This window comes from Periplaneta americana, chromosome 10 (assembly GCF_040183065.1).
Source record: "Periplaneta americana isolate PAMFEO1 chromosome 10, P.americana_PAMFEO1_priV1, whole genome shotgun sequence".
Taxonomy (NCBI): Eukaryota; Metazoa; Arthropoda; class Insecta; order Blattodea; family Blattidae; genus Periplaneta; species Periplaneta americana.
Window position 1 is genome coordinate 68,076,475 of NC_091126.1, and position 15,959 is coordinate 68,092,433.

Genomic DNA, 15,959 nt, shown 5'->3' on the forward strand with positions numbered 1-15,959 from the left:
GCTGGATCTCCAGCTTCCTGAAAAACCGATCTGGCCAGGTGCGTCTTGGCAGACAAGATCTGTCCCGCACCTTCCAAATCGAAGCAGGAGTTCCCCAGGGCAGCGTGATTTCCCCCCTGCTCTATAACATATATGTATCTGACATCCCCCAACCCAACAACAATCAAGTGGGCCTGGCACAGTTTGCTGACGATGTGGCATTCTGGGTCACCCATCCCCGCTTACGATCCGCCAGGGTACTAATAGACAACGCCCTGAGACAGTACACTGAGTGGGCCAACACCTGGAGAATTACCATCAACACCGAAAAAACCCAAACCTGTGTCTTCCGCCCTTCTTTAAAATCACGAATCACAAACAGACAACACATTACCATCGGACAAGCATTAATACCACTCCAACACAAAGTAACATATCTAGGCATTCCACTCACATCAAAACTCTCTTGGACCACAATAGCGCAAACAATATGGGACAAATACAACAAAGCCACTAAAGCAGTAAGCTACCTAAGCGGCATTAGAAGACAAGGCTGCCACGCCAACACATTACTACACCTATATAAAGCACTGGTTCGATCCCAGTGCACCTACTCCTCCTATTTTCTACTGCAATCTTCACCCTCAACACAAAAGAAATTTGAGTCCCGTGAAAGGAAATTATTGCGCCAGATATTTCGACTACCCAAACATACCAGAAACGACACAGTATACATCCACACTAAAACGAAACCACTCTCCACACACCTAATCCGAACAGTCACTAAATACACACACTTCGCACTACGTCGCTCATACACACAACATATGTTTAACAATCCTCCACACACCAATAAGAACACAACCATTGAAAAACTCCTACAAGCCTATCAAGATCACTTCAATCCACAAAATAACTATTAAACTCTCCCCCCCCTCTCTCCCTCTCTACAACACCCCTCGTCTCCCGGAATCGGCAAATTCGCGGCCTGTTTCCCATAAATACTCCACAAGAATGCCATCGTTGAGGAATACACATATATGTCATGGACCAGAACCCGACACATACAATTAATAATCCACCTTCATCTACAACGAGAGGAAATCGAAATCAAACACCCCACCCACAACATAACGTACCAGCGAACATCACTCCGACTGCTGGATAGCTGAAGTCAAAATGCCAACGCCCAAACACAAGGATAACAACAATATAAACAAATTGTGACTGCCCTCACCACTGCTTAGTGATGCATGATAGCTACCGTTGAATAACTAAACAATAAATAAATACATTCAAAATTCACGCAAGCCCAGTAAATAATTTACATCACAAATAGTTCATGGTTACTCCTCAAATAACAACAAATCAGAACTTAAAATCTGCTTCTTAAATCTTCTTTCTTACTTTCTACCCACCTGTCTTCTTTCCACGTCTCAACCTCAATCTCATAAAAGCCCTAAATATCCAACATTCTAATAACACTGCACTCACAAGCACTCACGGTCGAAGAGGGCATTGTAATGTAAGACCCTAAAACGACCGCTGGCTCTGCCAGCAATCAACTCTGACACCGGGCCCTGCATCATTTTGGGCGAGGCGTCGTTCTTGTAGTTAAACAGCTGCAAGTAGGAGTAGCATCATGTCGGGTCGTGGAAAGGGAGGCAAGGTGAAGGGAAAGTCAAAGTCTCGATCCAGCCGTGCTGGGTTGCAGTTCCCGGTAGGCCGTATCCACCGTCTTTTGCGTAAGGGCAATTACGCAGAGCGAGTTGGTGCCGGTGCGCCAGTCTACCTGGCCGCGGTGATGGAGTACCTGGCGGCCGAAGTTCTCGAGTTGGCTGGCAACGCAGCTCGTGACAACAAGAAGACTAGGATCATTCCTCGTCACTTACAGCTCGCCATTCGCAACGACGAGGAGCTGAACAAACTCCTGTCCGGCGTCACCATCGCCCAGGGTGGTGTGTTGCCCAACATCCAGGCGGTTCTCCTCCCGAAGAAAACCGAGAAGAAGGCTTAAGCCCCTTCTCCGTAAAACGGCCCTTTTAAGGGCCCCACTAACCTCACAAAAGTCAGAAATAGCCAGTATTGTTAATCCTCTCTCACGGCTTCGTAATGTAATTTCATTACGCGTGTCAACTTTCTCTCTCTCTCTATACCGGTGGGCTGATTTAATATCATCATTCTGTAATTTTGTGCTCTGAACGATGTCGTTGTCCCAGGTTCGCACTGAAGTACTTGAAACCGTTGTACATTTACTAGGCTATTGTGTGATAACACATTATACTGATGCATATAGAAAGGTTTCATTATTATTATATAATTTAACACAATACGAGTTAAATTAGATGATGATGCCAAGGTACATAGTTGGCTTCGAAATTTATGTAATATATTTCTATCATATTAGAGTAATGGAGATTATCGTGAAAATAATCACAAGTCCCCTTCTTTGGTGCCCATCGTGGTTTTAGACATATACGTTTGAATATACTAGTTTACTTTACTACATACTACGAATGAAACTAATTTTGAATAAGAAATCGATAACTGGTGAACAACTTACGGCGTTATAATAGAGTTCCTAATGCGTTTGTTTGTTGGTGCACATATTGGCCGCACGCGCAGGAACCCCAATACTGAGATGATGACATGACCTTCTCGTAGGAATCGAAGGCTTTGACAATTTGCGTTCGAATTTCCCCTCTCTCTGTCGTTTCGTTCGAACCGAAATGACGCAAGCTATACGTGGAAGTTGTCTGACAGGACGAAGTCCTGTGTTCTGACATGCGATGTGTACCTCTTCTCCCCAGTGTTTACCACACTGGATTCCTATGACCTAAAAGTTGGCATTGCAAAAACGTGGTGATGTGATGTTCAGTATGTGTCAATCCCCTCGGTTCCTTGTTACGGTCTGGTGAGCATTGCCTACCTGCGTTGTCATATTACCCACCAATTCTTCGGACAGTGATTATTGACTTACAGAAGTTTACAGTAACAGGTAACATAATCCGAGGAGCAAGGCTTCACAGAGGAATCCGGTCTTTCCACTTGATATACCAAGCGTTGGGGTCAGACCCATTTGAAAAACGGAGAGGCATTTCTTACAACGTCTTTTGCTGATACTGAAGTGCCCCTACGAAATAAGTTCTGTTTTCCGCACTGGCCTGTTGAGCTAGTGGTCACACAGTAAAGGTGAATTAAATTAATCTCGACAACTACTGCCCTTTTTAGACGGATTTTATGGCCCTGAAAAGGGCCGTTTTGCCGACGGATTCGGCAGCAGACGTGTGTAGGCAGTCTAACCGCCGAACCCGTAGAGAGTCCTCCCCTGCCTCTTCAAGGCGTATACCACGTCCATGGCCGTGACTGTCTTCCGCTTCGCGTGCTCGGTGTATGTTACAGCGTCACGGATTACGTTCTCCAGAAAGACCTTGAGAACACCTCTCGTCTCCTCGTAGATGAGGCCGGAGATACGCTTTACGCCTCCACGTCGGGCGAGACGACGAATGGCCGGCTTCGTGATGCCCTGAATATTATCTCGGAGAACCTTCCTGTGGCGCTTCGCTCCACCTTTGCCAAGACCCTTGCCTCCCTTGCCGCGTCCAGTCATGTTGCTCGTGTGACGAAGGTTAAAAGTGATCTCGACGGCGGGTCATTTTTTGGTTTATATACTAAAACCCGCGGACCAATCACATTACGGAAGGGGCGTGGCTTCTCAACGGGCGAAGACATAAATACCCCTCTTGGGGGCAGCGGGCGCGACTGTATTGCGTCAACTTGGGTTGCGAGGACGAAGGAGTAAGCGATGGCACGTACGAAGCAAACTGCGCGTAAGTCCACGGGAGGCAAGGCTCCACGAAAGCAGCTGGCAACGAAGGCCGCTAGGAAGAGCGCACCGGCTACTGGAGGCGTGAAGAAACCCCATCGATACCGACCTGGTACAGTTGCTCTTCGCGAGATCCGTCGTTACCAGAAGAGCACCGAGCTCCTCATCCGCAAGCTGCCTTTCCAGCGCTTGGTGCGTGAAATCGCTCAGGATTTCAAAACCGACCTCCGTTTCCAGAGCTCAGCCGTAATGGCCTTGCAGGAGGCAAGCGAGGCATACCTCGTCGGTCTCTTCGAGGATACCAACCTTTGCGCCATCCACGCCAAGCGCGTGACCATTATGCCCAAGGATATTCAGCTGGCTAGGCGCATCCGCGGCGAGAGGGCTTGAATTAACAAAGGTACTCCTGCCCGCAAAAAGGCCCTTTTCAGGGCCACTAGTTATTTCTCGGAAGAGCCGGTTGTACCGTACTCCAGGTCTCGTTCCTACTACCCTCAGTTCAAGGTCACCTCAATAATATAAATGGTTTCTCCCTTTCCATTCCTCACCGTATCAGCATTTTCCCACAGCCTGTTTGACAAATATCGCAATGTATCCTATAGGTTAATAAACAATTTTTTAATAGAACGATGGATAACAAAGTTTCTTAGGAAAATTAAAAAAAAATTTCACAGTTCTATAATATTGCACATTATATATATTTACCAAATTAAGGGTTAACGCCGCCGGGACGAGTGATCCTCCGTCCGACCGATCACAAGCGCCAAGGCTCAAAGTGGTCCAGAAAGCAAATCTAGCTGGACTAAAAATGTGACATATTTCCATGAAACTTCGCACTATAGTCACTACTGTATAAGAGGAGAAACTACCCCTTTATAGACGATGCGTTTTGACAAAAATTAGTGACTTGTCTCATATATAATATATTGTTTTAATGAAACTTTACACAGTACTTACATGTAGCTCGTTTATACTATATTGGATACAAAATGTGATTATGATTGTATAAGAGTAGCTACTTGTCTCCTATCTAACATTTTTTACTTTCACGAAACTATAACTGTGACTCATTATTTTCGATAGTACAGACGTGGTCTGCTTAGGAAAGGACAAGCGGAAGACTGTGACCTTTGTGACCTCGGGTGGGTATTACGATAACATTTATAACCGTCACCCTGATAAGCATCCGAGCAGCTTATTTCACAAAAGGAGTTTGAATACAAACAATTCCTTCAATCTACTACGATTATTACAATAACTGATTTCATTAATCTCCTCTCTTCTTTAGCAAAATATAAATTACCTTCAATTGGTCGATTCAGCAAACTTGTTCATAAAACTTATCGCTATTGCGTCACGTTTCGCAATTTTTCTAAAGTAAAAACAAAAACACGAACAAACGCCTACTCCTTTAACCTCATCGCTCTCTTATCTCTAGAATCCCGGGGGGTAGAGAACCTGAATTCTCTGTGGTGTGAAACAAAGCAACCCGCAGGAGCAATGACACGTTCAATTGTCCTAATAATAGAAAAAAAATTACACGTCATTTAGTGTATTCAGAACATTTTTACAGGACCGTGTAGGATATTCACTCTCCTGTCGAATAGTTTCGGCGGCTGGTAGGCGATACGCATTAATTAAAATAATACTTGCGTACCTTGTTCAGGACAGTGACTGTGCTACTTTCTTTCTTTCTTTCTTTCTTTCTTTCTTTCTTTCTTTCTTTCTTTCTTTCTTTCCTTTATTTGTAGCTTATTGATGACACCAGATGCCATAACGGAAATGCCGTGATGGTATGTTTGTTTAATATTCAAAATCAAGTGACAGACGCTATTTGACTTTGCGGTGGAGGGGATAGGGACCTGATCTCGGATGTTCCGAGAGATGCCGGCGCACAGTTGTCCAGAACGCAAAACTATGTAAGAAAATCAACTTCATCATAACCGAAGTTTAAGTAATATCTAGGCTTAAACAAAAGCTAGGCATTGTGCACAACAACATACAAAACATCAATATCAGTAAGAGGTGGGACAAAACATGAGTTTTTTTTTTTTTTTTTTTTTTTTTTTTTTAAGTCACGCTCTTCAGTTGATTTTTGTTCGTGGGGTCAGTGGCTGTTTTATATTGTTAAACCTTCCCTTATGGAGGTCATAGGACAAGATGTGTACTTTCATTTAATACGCGAAAAGCAATCTATAATACGTTAGCATTCATTTAATTGGCACGTTTACTGAGATTTGTGCAACTAGTTTTTTTTTTTTTTTTTTTTTTTACGACATATTTAACAGGCTGTGCATTACAAGTAAACCTGAGTTAACTTTCAATTCTTCTACCCACACATTAATCAAATATTAAACTCTATACGGCTTAAAATTTAGCTGCTACATCCTGCAAACTTAGATGTTATATTCATCTCTTGGTGGCGCTTTACGAATTCGACAGCAGCCACTTTTCAGAGTCTGGATGAAGGAGCTTAATTTCTCCAAGAAAAATTCAACACTTCTTGAACATATAATGAACAACTAAATTATGGAGTATATCCATGAATCTAGCATTTTGTTACCAACTGCGAAAAATATGGCAGGCTAGTCATCTTTTAGGAGCATAATTTCTATTAAAACATTAAAAATTATCAGAAACACTAATTTTTCCCTAATTCCCTAATTACACGAGCATAATTCGTTTTTGCATAGATGCGTATAAAATTTCATGGAAATATGTTACATAGGGGAGAAATTATTAACTCTGTATAAATGTAGCCTCTAAACACAAGAAGTAGATTCCCATATAAAAACCATTATCTGAATTTATGCTACCTGTAACTATACTGTGTGAAATATAATGTAAATATTTCAGTTAAGATAGAAATTATTAATTTAGTCTATAAAGCACTTCCGATACAACTCTTCACACAATAATAATAATAATAATAATAATAATAATAATAATAATAATTATAGTAATAGTAATAATAATAATAATAAGAAGAAGAAGAAGAAGAAGAAGAAGAAGAATACACACTCGCCCGAATACAGAAATGTGAAGGGTCAGCAGGACAGAGTATTTGAGAATCATATCATATCATATCATAATATATATTCCTTACATTCATGTTAACAACCCTTAAATGTGCAAAACTTCATATCTCACACTAGTTTATTAAAAAAGGTCGGACTGTAAAGAAAACAACTATCGCAATTTTCATATTTTAAGATTCCCTGCAGTTTATACAATTTCATTTATACCACTTAGGATGTATTCATTAAGGATATGCTAATTTTTAATGAAACACACACACACACACACACACACACACATCTATTATACTAAACATAAACCCACAAGAGAAAACAATACTTGTATTAACTGTAAACATTTTTCTTCCTTTCTTTATTTTTAGCAGAATCCTCCATTTCACCCTTTATCTCACTAGATGCGCTTCCCGCAGACATTCTTCATTATATGTTTCACACACCACTTCGTAACACTTGCAGCGGTTGACTTTTGTTTTCTTGTCTTTTTCTCTAGGGTATATTGTACATAGTGCTCGGTATCGGTGCTCGTTCACGTGATATTTTACCTTTGTTTTTCTTGCTAACTCCTGCCAATTTTTCTGATATTTCCCGTAGTTGATTGGTCAAGTACTGCGGATTGATTCCCGGTTATAACAAACACACCTACACTACATTCCAATGATTTCTGACTCGTTACTGCACATTTTAGAAACACTGTACGGAAGCACACGCAGTCTCTCGTAAATCAACAGGTTACAACAGAGACTTACACTTGCAAACGCGTGGGGATTTCAGAAAATTTCTTACTATTTCAGTACCTTTAACTGTACAACAGATTTTGTTTTCTCGAAAAAGAAAGGTCAACGTTACTATTGACAAAAGACAGAAACGTACGATTACAATACCTTTATTTTAAACAATCTTAGAGGTGGTCTGGGAATTCCTAAACTCACCACGCGACTACTTAACCCTAGACAGGTAATCATCACTGTACTCATGTTAAAGGTAAGCATTCGTAATTTTTACTACTCACATTTTAATTAACTGAAATCAACTCAATATCACACATTTAACAACTTTTACACTTTTCGTAGCCATTAGTGTTCATTTAATTTTAAGTTTGTCATAAAGTCTTTACGTTCATGTTATTGTCCTATTTACAATTAGTGCAAACAACAGCGCGATGTTCTCTGCAGAACCCCTTTTTGCAAAGTCCACAAAATGTTGTCATCATTCTCCTCTTCTTTGCAGGACATTTATAGCAAACAGTACGTTCACCATCTGGCTGCATTACCTGGCATTGTTGTTGCACAGCAATGTTCAGATGTTCTTCAATTGTTGCCCGCAGAGATCGGTGTAAAGTAGGACGTGCAAAGCGGTGCTGCATCCACGGTTTTGTCAGCTCTTCACACAATTGGAAAATGAATTGTTTTCTTGATATTGTTTTCTGAGTTCTTCTAACTATAAATTATCCATGAATTTATACTTGCAATATTTAGCATGTTGTAAAATATTGCTAGTGGCCAGCGCCTCGTCTTTCTATTGCAGGAAAGATTGTGGCACATTTGACATAGTGTATCTACACCACCTTTAGTCCCATTGTAAATAATAATAATAATAATAATAATAATAATAATAATAAAGGCTTTACATATAACGTGTTGCTTACTGTTGTCATTGCAGTCCACGTCGGTGGGGGTGGGGGGGTTTCTTTCTCCTCCTCCTTCCTCTAAAAAGAGCAGTTACCAGGGTCTAAGGAAGTGAATGCCCTTTTCTTTCTGGGCTCATCCCTACATTTGTCTTAGCTCCTTAGGGAAAACCACGGAAAACCCTCAGGCTTGCGAATAGACTGAATGAATGAGAGGAGAAACTTTAAAGGTACGTGAAAACACGTCCATGCAAGGGAGTTGGGACTGTGAAAAATTGAATATGTGAAATCCAAGACTGTATTTGCCAGGCGAGCAAAGATGAAGAAGAAGAAAGGCTTACGTATGACGTGTGGCTTACTGTTGTCATTGCAGTCCGCGTCGGCCAGCGGTGGGAGGGGGGGGGGGTCAATATACCTGCACATATCAGTTCAAATTATAAAAACCTCTTAATGCTACTGCGGTACTATTCCATTGCCGAACACAATATGAAGAAATTAGCAGATCCCTGAACTGAACTCTTATTACTCTGAAATTACCGCGCAGTACAATTATAGCTATGACGCATTGCAAGCGTTAGTCACCATATCGATTTGCTAAGCAAATTTAATCCCTTTAGAGCATGTCCCCCCCCCCTCCTCCTCCATATCAGCCAACAACATACTGGATGAAGAAGACTCCTGCAAAAGGGACGAATTAAGATTTAATTTTATTTTAATGATAGACTAACATTGCAAAGTTCCAAAATAATTTTTTGCATTCCTTCATTACACTAGTCGTACAAAATTGCGGTCGTATCTCGTACTATCTATACTAATAATAAATCTGTAGCCGAAATTTTTCTGGTAAGTTTCGATTTTCCAAAAGTAATTGGTCCTAACATATATAATTAACCACCCTGAAACCGAAAATCGCATTTTTGAAATTTTTGTTTGTATGTCTGTCTGTATGTTTGTTACCTTTTCACGCGATAATGGCTGAACCGATTTATATGAAAACTGGAATATAAATTAAGTTTGTTGTAACTTAGATTTTAGGCTATATGGCATTCGAAATACATTATTTAAAAGGGGAGTTATAAGGGGGCCTGAATTAAATAAATCGAAATATCTCGCTTATTATTGATATTTGAGAAAAAATGTTACATAACAGATGTTCCTTTAAAAATGATTTCCGTTAAGTTTTATTTTTTTACAACATTTTGATAGGACTGATATTTAATGAGATAAATGAGTTTTAAAATTAAAATAACGCTATCTAAGACGGTGCAATGAATTAAGAACAAATGACTTCGTCTATAAGGGGCCTTGGACAACAACAATCGAAACAGGGGCCTTGGACATCAACAAACAATCGAAAGCTATTAAACATAGCCTACAGGGAATGTTTCTGTGTTTGTATGAAGTAATATCACAAGCTCGTAAATTAACTGATTTGTATAATTAGTTATTATTTCACCATTGGAAACTGTAGTTTCTCTAGATGGACATAATGCTATAATGTTATTACAGTAACGTCTGAGTAAATCGAGGACAGGTAAGATTAAAATAGCTTCTTATGCACAGAAAATTTGATAGGCTATTTTGTACATTCGTTTTCTGTATTTCTTAAAATAATATTTATGTACACGCATTTTAATCTCAGAGAATTAACGAACAACGAGAGTGTATTGATTTAGTATGCAGTAATAGTACTTTAGCTTGGCAATCCATTATTTTAATAATTCATATTTTAACTATGCTCAATTGAATCGTGTTAAAATACATAAAATATATATGCAATAAATGCAGTGCTAAAAAAAAATTGGGTAATATGCGAAGCAGATTATCTTGCGCTGTTGTAAAAGTTGTTCCCTGGATCAGACGTCCTATTTTAATTATGTAATTACTTTATATTTATTTCTAACAGGTGGAGCGGAGCGAACGGGTACGGCTAGCTAACAATAAGTGAGAACTTACAATACAACAACAACAACAACAACAGCTGATAATCTGAAAGGGAACATAGTAATTTGGGGTGAATTAAAATGCAGCTTCCATTCGTTTAAAATTTCTTTAAATTTTAACTAAATATTAATGTAGATATTACCTCTAAAGGTAAATGGGGGCATGTTTCACAACGCTAACAAATTACAAATTAACAATATACAATTAACAACGGAAATATTACATATGCTTGTTAACTGTGTTTCACAATGCAATCTTATTCACTTGTATGTTTTAACGAACTTTACAAAATCGGCGAAACAAACTTACAAATACGCATAATTGGTTGAACAAAATCGCCAACGACAGTTTACAAAAATCACTAAGGATCAGAGGTAAAGTAGCTGTAATTTTAGAACTATCGATGGACATGTTTATATTTTTTTATATATATTTTATTTAGATTTTGCTACATCGGCGACAACGGAGTTTCGCGGCATGCAATTGGTCGAGCATACCAATGCATTAATTAGCCTACGACTTAACTGACGAAAGTTAGCGCGAAATTCATTCAAATAATTGATAAATAATGGATTTGACCCACGTAGTTATATGCAGTTGATAGAGCAGCTAACATGTCCATCCATTAAAATCAACTTCGCTCTCTGCTGGTCCATCAGTATATTTTATTGTTTCATCCATAACCTCGCCAACATTAGGGAACCCAGCAGGAGGAGCATAAAAATCCTTTGCCCGAGTAAGCACATTCGGTGATCAATAACCCGCCTCGAGTTTTTTCAATCTTGTAACAACATCAACTACCATGTGTGAACTTTTGCACACTGTAATCTTATAAATTCCGTTCTTATCTGCTAACGCAGGGAACTGAGAGCTACTATGCAACCAATGCAGTTCTCGCTTTGAGGTTAGGGCACCACTTTTCCCTTTCAGATGTTGCATGTGATGTCCCATATCTTGTAGGAGAGATTACAGCGAAATGGGATTCGGAACGACTTCAGAATACTGCGTAAGTAATGCCGACATTGCATTATTAAGTGATTGGTTTTCGGTGCAAAGTTTTTCTTCTTTAAGTGCGAGTATTTATTAAATACGTTCCTCGTATATAAGAACTAACGCGGTATTCTGAAGTATAGCGCGGGATTCATTCGAAACCTTTCATTAATATTCGTACAATGATACGAACGTGGCCGGAAAATTCTACGTTAGGCCTAAATGCAAAATCTTCGTCTGAGTCGCTAGAACTACTCAATAACATCACAACTGCTTCAGTGTAATTCTTAATGGTACCCTGTTACTATAAAATTGATTTTATACATATGTGTTTATTTTTTTCATTCACAATTAGAAGCTATTTCAACAGGGCTACTGTAGAAAATGTGCTAACTTCACTAGTAAAGTTTAGTTTACACGTTTGTAAAATTACTCCTTCGTTGTGAAACAAACATATCACTTGTAAAGAGCGCAAAATTTCATTCGTAAAGATTTGATTTCCTTTGTACAGTCCACCTTTACAAACAAAGATTGTGAAACAGAAGTTTACAAACAGAGTTCACAATTTCCAAAGATTGTAAACTTTGTGAAACACCCCACTGGTGAATCAGCACGCCGAGCTCGATCGAAATACAACCAGTTACTATTATTTCCCTATCGTTTTTTGACATTTGATTCCGCGTCCTACCCCTTTCATTCGTTACTAACCAACAACGCCAATAGCAGAAGGTAACGCAAAAACAGTCACCGGTTCCCCGATGCATGGCTTTCTCTCTCAATGTCAACTGAGAGTTAAAAATATTCATTATAATATGCACTTTCCACTCACTCCTCAGAATGTCTTCTTTATTTTTATTTATTTATTTATTTATTTATTTTTAAAGATATGTGAGCTACGTACTGTATGTCTGATGTTTTGCCATCGTACATTCAAATATTTATATTCACTGTACAGTACAGCGAACTGTTTATACTTACTGTACATGCTATAACTACTTCTCCCAACTCCGCTATTGCTATATTTCCTAAACTAAACGCTGATATTGAAATAACGCCTGGTCTGATAATGCAGTCTGTTTAAATTTCTACCGACCAAGTTCTGCCCTTCATCATGGGAAAACAACGAGCTTCTTTAAAGGATACAACTACTAGGACAGAGATATTTTCATTATGGAATTTGTACTACCCACTGAAATGTAGTAACTAATGGGATTTTAATTAGCCATATATGTACAGTATATTACATTCTTTACCTAAAATGTCTCTAACTTCTAGGGAGAGCGCGAGGTACGTTCACAATCCCCTGAATACATATTCCCTTCTTCGAGAAAACGCAGAGAAGTGAACCGTCTCATATGAATATGCTACCAGTCATAAGTTTCAATACGGAGCTGCAAGTACTTAAGAATTATCAATTACTCTACAATTATGCAGCGGCGTCATCATCCAAGCTATAGCTGGAATAGGGAAGGGAACATAATATCCCATAAGTCTTATTAGAACACGCTGGAAATAGTGACGTAAAAAAAAAAATCGCCAACGGCACGTGGTGTTCCCAAGCGGTCACCCATCCAAGTACTGACCACGCCCAATGTTGCTTGACTTCGGTGATCGGACGAGAACCGGTATTTTCAACATGGTATGGCCGTTGCCGATGAAACTGCGTAATCTGTAGGCACTTGAGGACGATGGGATTGGGGTGCACTCGATAAAACCTGCACTCGCTCACACACACACGTAAACTGCCTGCTTAGACTCTGTACCTAAATTACCAAGCTCGTTGGATGTCATTGGGATAGATGATAAATCTATCTATCAACGGCAGTTTGGTTACGTTTCAACGTCACACACTGCTGGATTGACACGGGATTAATAAAACAGCTAGTCGGCATTCTAAGTTAAGCCACAGGTGGATTGTTGTTCAACAGCGGAGCCTCCTTTCAACCACATGGTTGTGGAACTGTAGTCGGATTTTCGACATCATTTTCATGCCATACTACGGAACTTCACACAAACTTCAATTCACTTCTTGCACCGGCGGCTACTACGAATGGACTGAAGCTCGCTACTGACTAGGGGGGGGGGGACATTTGTCTCTTGATGGATTACGTGACAGATATATAAAGTATCAGTCGTATGTTATGAACCCGAGTTTCAATAAAGATAGATTACCCGTATGTCCACAGATTCTCAGTAGTGGCCTGCGGAAGGATTATGACCGCGGTCGACAAGTTACCTTCTAAGTTGTTTTCCCTCAACAATTAATGCTGCCAAGTGAGTAGGAATGACACCGCGCTCTCATATAAGTCGTACGAAACTATTAAGGAAACGAATTTGCCTCGTGGATCCAAGTCTCCCATGGACTGCCTATAATGTATTATCTATCCTAGAAGTGTTATCGGGGTGATTATTTAAATTTTCACTCGGTGGGAAACGCTGTTGTTCTTCATTCATCTACTCTGTTATGAATAACTTGTGGCCCTTAAAAGGGCCGGTTGCTGATTCCCTAGCAAGCACTCCCGCTTACTTGGAACTAGTGTATTTTGTGACGGCCTTGGTCCCTTCACTGACGGCGTGCTTGGCCAGCTCACCGGGTAGCAGGAGACGGACGGCTGTCTGGATCTCCCGACTGGTGATGGTCGACCGCTTGTTGTAATGCGCGAGCCGCGAAGCTTCCGCGGCGATGCGCTCGAAGATGTCGTTAACGAAGCTGTTCATGATGCTCATAGCCTTTGAACTGATTCCCGTGTCTGGGTGAACTTGTTTCAGAACCTTGTAGATGTAAATGGCGTAGCTCTCCTTCCTCTTGCGCTTCTTCTTCTTATCGCCCTTCGAAATATTCTTCTGGGCCTTGCCGGCCTTCTTGGCAGCCTTTCCGGAAGCTTTGGGGGGCATGGTGCTCGTCTGATGATGAGCCCGGAGGGAGAAAAATATTTAAGTCGCAGGGACAATGCCGTACTGCCTTCCCAGTGCGAGCCAATAGAAACAGCGCAAACGTTTGTGACTTTACGATTGGTCCGCTGTCGATTATTGACGTTGGCGTAAAAGTGAAGGTTACCGTCGGGCCCTGCATGAGGTTGGCAGGAGATGGGAGAGACCGTCGGGCCCTGCATGGCAGAGGATTGATCAGTCGCGCTCCGCATCGTACTGTGCATCGAGTGCGGACCGTACGGGAACACGCCCGAGGCGAAAAGTGAAGGCCACCGTTTTGCTTATAATACCGGGCGCGGACCGTACGAGAACACGCCTGAGGCGTATTTGTATACTTCAGAGAGAAACCCTTTAGTTGCGTGTTTTCTTTCCAGTGAGAACCGAAACAGTGGGTAGGTCTATTCAGTGTTCGTGTGTGTGTACTCTTCCGTAAAGATGTAGCTACGAAGGAGGAACCTCTACAGTGTGGCCACTGAGTAGTGATCATTAGTGCTAGAGAAGCCGTACGCAAGTGACTAAACCCTCAAGACTGTGTGTTTTTGTGCCATTGCCTCGAGTGAACTCTTCAATTGTTAACATCTCTAGTGTGGTGCTAGTGTACGGACCACTAGTTAACCGATCCAGATATACAGTTCTCTCCGCTTAACGATAGGACGTTACTGCGGAAATTTCCATCTAGTTGTAGCGCACCTTTACTACAAATATTGTTCCAGTTAGAGAGAAGCCAACACAGTGTAGCATACCGAGTGACTGACAATTTGGGCGTGTATTAAATCTTATATCACGTCAAGTGTATTCGAGTGCAAGACATTTACTATGCGTGCAGTCATGTTTCACTCTCTCTGCTAGTGAAAACTAAACAGTGCTCTGTGTGCTCATAGTACAAAACAATCTAACGTGCAGTGAGTGAACCAACTAAATAGTGTCAACGAAACTTTACACTCCAAATATTCTCCTTTGTCTTTTCATTTCTGGACTTAGTTTAACCTTTCTTATCTCTTTCTCCAATATATACCTCAAATGCCGCAGTGTCAATTACAGTGTTTAGTGCTACGTATTACATCTTCAACCAAATAGTGCATCATAACTCCAACACAAATCAAAAGGAGGAGCCACCATGAATAACAACAACCCTGAAAGCAGAGCAACACAACCAGCAGACAGAGGTAAGGGCAGTCACAACTCCTCAAAAAACCGCTCTCACTCCGCTGAGGATTTGTCAGTAAACACTCCATCCACTGACAATCCCTTTCCAGGTCTACTACACCAGCAGTCACCGCCTGACGCTTTCACAGAATCAGAGGCAAACACAACCCTAATAATATATAATTATAGTGCCTCAGAGCTCAAAAAAGTTCTAAACCAAATTCGTGTGCATGTTCGCTGGTATAAACACCATGAACACCTACTTATTATAAATTTCCATACCCGAGCTCACCTCTCAAAATTTACACAGTACATTCCACCCTCAATTCTTGGGCCTAGTGATAAAACTCAGTACATGATTCCGGAGCAAGCTAAATTGCAAGCTCCTTGGCTCTCACAACCCGCTCAAAGACAATACAAACCAAATGCAGCTACCAAAGAAATATCTGCCCCTACCGCAAAAACTCCACTCAAAACAAAT

General features: G+C 40.6%; 1 protein-coding gene and 1 non-coding gene across 3 annotated transcripts in view; one reads left to right on the top strand and one right to left on the bottom strand.

Annotated features, from left to right (window-relative positions):
• Positions 1-15,959, top strand: part of cher (filamin protein cher) — a 1,020,924-nt gene that overhangs the window by 485,260 nt on the left and 519,705 nt on the right. The gene's annotated exons all lie outside the window — the stretch shown is intronic.
• Positions 12,936-13,054, bottom strand: LOC138708254 (5S ribosomal RNA). Its single transcript, XR_011334660.1, has one exon. It is a non-coding gene; the product is annotated as a 5S ribosomal RNA (ribosomal RNA).